Raw genomic sequence first — 6,508 nt, 5'->3', positions numbered from 1 at the left:
GCCCAGGTACATAGTAATTGGCTGTACAGGGATATTTGTATCCAGTTAATATGGTTTCCCCCATGATAAGGCAAACCCAGAGTTGTCTGGCTGTCCTTGCTCCATTTAGTCTGTTGGTGCACATGTAAGAACTCCTTTACAGCAAATACATTGTTTTTCCTTTTGCTGCATTTTTATTGCATGGACATCAGAAAATTACTTGTTTGGAATAGTCTAACCATCAATGTGTAGTGCGTTGGGAAGAGTTCTATATGCTGCATATTGGGTTCATTGGTGCAACAAAATGTACTCCAAACTAATGCATATTAATGTTCTAGTAGGAACAAGCCCTGTTTGTGGATTGGTTACACCAGATCTCCCGTAGGAAACCTGCTATGATAGCACACATATTTTGTTAACTAGTTTCTCTAATTATTGAGTATAGGTCAGTTTTAGTAACCAACGGTGTTACAAGTGCTCAGTGATTATTTTGAGACCTAACATTATTAAAATTATTATCATTACTGACAGAAGATCCATAAGACAGATCTTAGCTCATAAGTTTACTATACAATGTTTTCTCTGTTCTGCAAATAATTTCCAAGCACCCTGTGGAGACAGCAGTGTATTTACACTGAGCTTAAAAGAGTTGTAAAGGCAGAAGTTTTTTTATCTTAATGCATTTTATGAGATAAGATAAAAAAAACCTTCTGTGTGCAGCAGCTCCCCCAGCACCCCCCTAATCACTTAGCCTCTTCTCTCTGCAGCGATGTCCACAAGTGTCTTAGCTGTCCCAGACACTCCTCCTGATTGGCTAAGACACAGCAGCAGTGCCATTGGCTCCCGCGGCTGTCAATCGAAATAAGTCAGCCACTCAGGGGAGAGAGGGGGCAGGGCAGGGTCAGAGATCCATGTCTGAATAGATACACAGAGCTCTGACTCGGCTTGGGCAACCCTGTAGCAAGCTGCTGGCTTAAGGGGCACTCACCAGAGGGAGGGGCCAGGAGAGCAGAAGAGGGACCCGAGAAGAGGGGGATCCAGGCTGCTCTGTGCAAATTCAATTGCACAGGGGAAGTAAGTATAATGTGTTTGTTATTTTAAAAAAATGAGCCTTTACAATCATTTTAATGGTTACATGTTTTCATTAAAGAGACTGTACTGAACTCTAAGGCTAAGAAACGGTTGTTTTAGTGCCTCAGTAGATATCATGACCAAAACCAAGCTCAATTTCAAGCAGTCCATGAGATCAGAGGATATGACAAAATCTGTTTGATTTTGTCGGTACTCTGCAAATTTCCAGATCACCAGAAATGGTCATTTTTACAAAATCGTGCAACAACTCTTTTGCCTATAGGATGTAATAAAGCTGGTATACATACGTGCAATTTGATTTAATTCAATTACATTTTATGTCAAAATCACAATGCATTTAATTTCCAGTTAGGTCATTCAATAAACTGTTATCAAGCTTTCACTTTATTGCTCAGCTTCAGTTTCACAATCAACCAAACTCTGGTCATCGGTCATACTTAACAGTGGTAGATTGCTTCGTTTATGACAATTACTACCAATCATATTTGGGATTTCCAGTGGCTTAAAAATGCTTGTATGTTTACCCCCTTACGCTACTGGTGTATGCACCAAATATGTAAATGTGGTTTCCTGTGGAAATCTATGGGTGCTTTAAATCGGTATTATGTTAAATGGTATAAGATGGTTTACATCATAGAAATGTACATTTTTGAAATACTAATATTTATTTTTTGAAACATATAATTAATGAATATGTAAAATTATTGATTTAATATTCAACACAATATTTTAATTGCATAATACACAGAGGTGATCTCTTGCAGTCCTTCACATAGGGGTTGATTTACTAAAACTGGAGAGTGCAAAATCTGGAGCAGCTGTGCAGAGCGACCGATCAGCATCCAGGTTATTTTGTCAAAGCTTCATTAAACAAGCTGAAGTTTGAAGCTGAGGGCTACCGTGCACAGTTGCACCAGATTTTGCACTCTCCAGTTTTAGTAAATCAACCCCACAGTGCCCGGTGTTCTGTGTAATTGCACTTCTGCCACTAGTGAAGCTGATTAGCACCAAATTCACTGGTTTGGAAGTAGTAGCAGTTTTCTCCATTAGTTTTCTCATGGAGGAAATCAGCACTCTCCAGTTTAAGTAAATCAACTCTACGGTATAGGAAGTTGCTGCTATATTTAAGTCAATACTGCAATTAATCTCATTTATATAGGTGTCATTCAGTAAGGACAGAAACTGTAGGTGTGGCTAGGTTGCATCAAATAATAAGAGTGTCTTAAATGGGGATGGTAAAATAGAACATGAGGCTATTCTTTGTATACACTGCACATTTGCCGCAGTCCTTGTACCCACAAAATGTATATTAATTGCTGTGCAAAAAAAGGGTCTTACAATGGCATATAAGCCTCAATACAAATGATAATTTTAAAACATTGTTTGGATTTATACTGTAAACTTACTCTGCGCACACAAAAAGAAGACTTTGTCACCTAAAAAAAAGAACTCAATTGGAATATTTAAAGCCGAACTCCAGGATCAGGAACTTTCATTTAAATATATATTCCTCAATAGCCAGCAAGGAAATAAATCCACTTTGTGTGCACAATATGGCTTTGCAAGCACAAGTTATTATTTTGTGAAAATAGTGGTGACATCATCACTGATGTGCATAGACTGTGCAGAGAGCTGAGCTGTCAGTCTCTTTCACTCTCAATAACTGCACAGATCTGGAAGAAATACATAAATAACACCAAGATCCAAGTGAGAATATTGTATTTAGACAATATTTGTTTATCCCGGAGTTCTCCTTTAAAGACTAGTTAGTAATCAGCAACTACTGAGACAACAAACACTTTTGTCAAGCATTTGTGATGTGTACAGCATGTAATCACGTAACACAGTGCACCAGTCAGGAATAGGTGCTCCCTCACGTTGGTAGTCAGCAATGAGTGCCCCCTTAAAGGTTGGTAGCCATGCCACAGTAAACAGTGGTAGTCATTGTTCAATGGCTAACTTCAAAGGTGGTCAGTGCCCCTTACAATATTGGTGGTCAGTTACCGCTCCAGCATTGGTAGTTATGTCCATCTATAGTATTGGTGGTCTATGCCCTCTGATGCATTGGTGGTAAGTGGCCCCTTCAGTGTTGGTGGACCGGTGCCCCTTTCAACATTGGTGGTCAGTGCTCACTCTTCCCCACATTGATGGTCAGTGCTCACCAGGCACGAGCAGTCATGGGAGGCAGGTAAGGCAGGGCCATGAACATTAAAAAAAAAAAATTGAGCTTCGAGGGTCGTAGCTCGGCGACCTGGGTTCACAGAGACCCTAAATTTGGGGGGTATGTAGCCTAAGTCCTATCCCACCACTGGCTCCTACGACCTATGGCTCTGGAGATATGGGGCTCCTTGCGCAGCCTGTCAGAAGCTAAATAAAGAGCAGCCACTTTAAATACAAGCTGACACACTCTGCAGCAGACTGAGAGGATAAGCTCACAGTGCCTCTCACTTCTTGTCAGAGGCACTGAGCTCAATGAACAGCTTATAGTCTTGGACCAATGGTAAAGTATCATTGGTCCTAGCTGTCCAATAAAAATACTGCAGTGGAGGCACGCCTCTCACTGCAGTGTCATAGAAGGGGTATATATCTAAAAGACAAATGCTCCCTTTCAGCCCAGCCCTCTTAACTACAAGGAAAAAAATTTGTTTTTGGGTGTAAGATTTACACACAATCCCATTTTTTTCTCACATAGTTAAGAGGGAGAAACTGATTCTGCTGAAAAGGTACTGTTATATTCAAGCTAAATCATATATTTATATGCTATATGTTATAACATAATAATTTATTATTTATCTATTTACTGTGAAATTACTGGTTGGAAGTTATAACTTCAAACTTCAGTAATTTGTCCGTAAGCCACCTGCTTGAGTACAGATTTTGAAAATACAGTAAATTACCTTAAAAACAATATATAATAATTATTTGTATATTACTTATGGTAATTAACCCCTTGCCACCCAGGCTAAATCTGACATGTCTCTCCTACATGTAAAAATCATAATTTTTTGCTAGAAAATTACTCAGAACATCCAAACATTATATATATTGTTTTATCAGACCGCCCAGGGAATAAAATGGTGGTCGTTGCAACTTTTTATGTCACACGGTATTTGCACAGCAATTTTTTTAAACACATATTTTTTGGGGGGGGGGGGAACAGTTTCATGAATTAAAAAAAAGAAAAAACACTAACGTTAGCCCGATTTTTTTGTATAATGTGAAAGATGATGTTACGCTGAGTAAATAGATACCTAACATGTCACAGTTTAAAACTGCGCATTGTGGAATGGCGCCAAACTTCAGTACTTATAAATCTCCATAGGTGATGCTTTAACATTTTTTACAGGTTACATGTTTAGAATTACAGAGGAGATCTAGTGCTAGAATTATTGCTCTTGCTCTAACGATCGCAGTGTATGTAACCTGTGTGTATCTGGCTCTGATACTAGCCAGTGCCTCACCAGCCACTGACCTCACCGCACGTCCCTGGTGCTCACCCACTCACCATTGGTGCTCATTGCCCCCTGTAGCATGGTGGTCAGTGCTCCCTCTATCAAGGCCCCTTTGTTGGTGGTCAAAGAAAGACAAATCATTGTTGCTCATAGCTTATTGGCCTAAAGAAGCTGTAGGGGTCCCAAGCTGTTGGCCCCTGTGTTTTTGCTGATAGCTATAACTATGTAGATAGCAAGAGGTATATCACTTTGGCCACTGATGCCTGCACTTTTCTTTCTGACTGCCTTGTGTAAATAAGGCTAATGCCAGGTACTCATGGGCCGAAATCAGCTCATGGGTACAGCTCCCTGTCCGACAGAAACCGTCATGAGAAAAACTGCATCCGTTTGGCATCTGATCAGCGCTACCAGCCAATGGCTGTGAGCGCTGACTGGTGTGTTCTGGCAAGTGGGGTGCCCCCCTGTCAGAACACAATAGCACAGCAGGGAAGATCACTGTACTAACATCTCTTGTTTTAGTACAGTAATCTGTCTGTCTAGTACAGCAACCCGCTGGGTTGAACGGAAGAAAAAAACGTATAGTGTGTATTAGGCTTTACTTTATTCCACAATGTTTTTTTTTTTTTTACAGATGGTTTGAAAACTGGCCTGTAGAAAACACTGAGGTATAGAGATATAGAGCACAGTTAGTGACATTAGCAAAAGGCAGACCCGGAGACTTGGGACACCTGCCCCAGGTGCCAAGGTCATAGTGATCCCTATGTACAGTACGGCGAGTGAGCATTGTAATCCTAGGACGGAAACTGTTTTACTAGCTGGATCGGCAGGGCAAAAGAAGGGAAAACAAAATGAATGCAGCCACCACAACTAAGGACTGATATGAAGGTAATCCCTTTGGTAAATATATAAATACATCTAAAGATGTTCAAGAAATTATGTGACAGATCATTTAAAAAAAAATATTGCTGGGGAATTTTAAAATCAGAGGAAATTTCCCCTGCTAGCTACAATCTACTGTAATTCAAAGGGGAAAATCCTCAAAGTATGAAAAATTTTGATTTTAGTAAATTAGCAAAAATAATGAGAGAGGAAAGCAGCTGTATTTGCAGCAGTGATATGGTCTTAATTACACTATTCACCAGTTTCACAGTAATAAAATAAAAGCATAGGAACATAGAGGTTGTGCTGTGCATTTACTAAAACTGGAGAGTGCAAAATCTGGTGGAGCTGTGCATGGCTGCCAATCAGCTTCCAACTTCATTGTTCAATTGAGATTTGACAAAAAAAAAAAAAAAAAAAACAACCTGGAAGCTGTACATCTTTGTGTTTACCATCTCCACCCATAATAAATATGCTATAGTGTATTTAGTACTTCGTAGACCTGAAATTCCTATAATCATTGCACTAAAAATTGTTTCAGTGAATGGACTATAGGATATAAGAAGATTTTATTAACAGCACTAAGGCCTGGCTCACACCTATGCAAGTTGCAGTTTGCATATTCCAGGTGCATTTTGAATTTTTCAATACACGTTTTTGAACTATTGAAGTCTATGGAACCAAAAACCAGGAAAAAATGCCCTTTCCATAAAATGCGCAGATGTGAACGTGACCCATAGGAAAACCATGGACTGTAGTGTGTTTCTGCAAAACTAAAAATTCACTAAAAAATGCATAGGTGTGAACCAGGCCTGAAGGATCATTTATTTTAAAGAGGTTTAAAAGGCAACTGTTAGGCACAAACCTAAGGGTCAGTTCTCTAAAGCAGGGGTCTCAAACTGATGGCCCTCCAGCTGTTGCGATACTACAAGTCCCATCATGCCTCTGCCTGTGAGAGTCATGCTTGTCAGCCTTGCAATGCCTCATGGGACGTGTCGTTTTGCCACAGCTGGAGGGCCGCCAGTTTAAGACCCCTGCTCTAAAGCATATGTGGTATTTTTGTTACTGTGCATTATTTTTTATGACAATTCTCTTGTGCCATTATT

The sequence above is a fragment of the Aquarana catesbeiana genome, linkage group LG02 (genome assembly GCF_042186555.1).
Source record: "Aquarana catesbeiana isolate 2022-GZ linkage group LG02, ASM4218655v1, whole genome shotgun sequence".
Taxonomy (NCBI): Eukaryota; Metazoa; Chordata; class Amphibia; order Anura; family Ranidae; genus Aquarana; species Aquarana catesbeiana.
The sequence above is the reverse complement of the archived record's forward strand: the minus strand, read 5'-3'. Positions refer to the sequence as shown.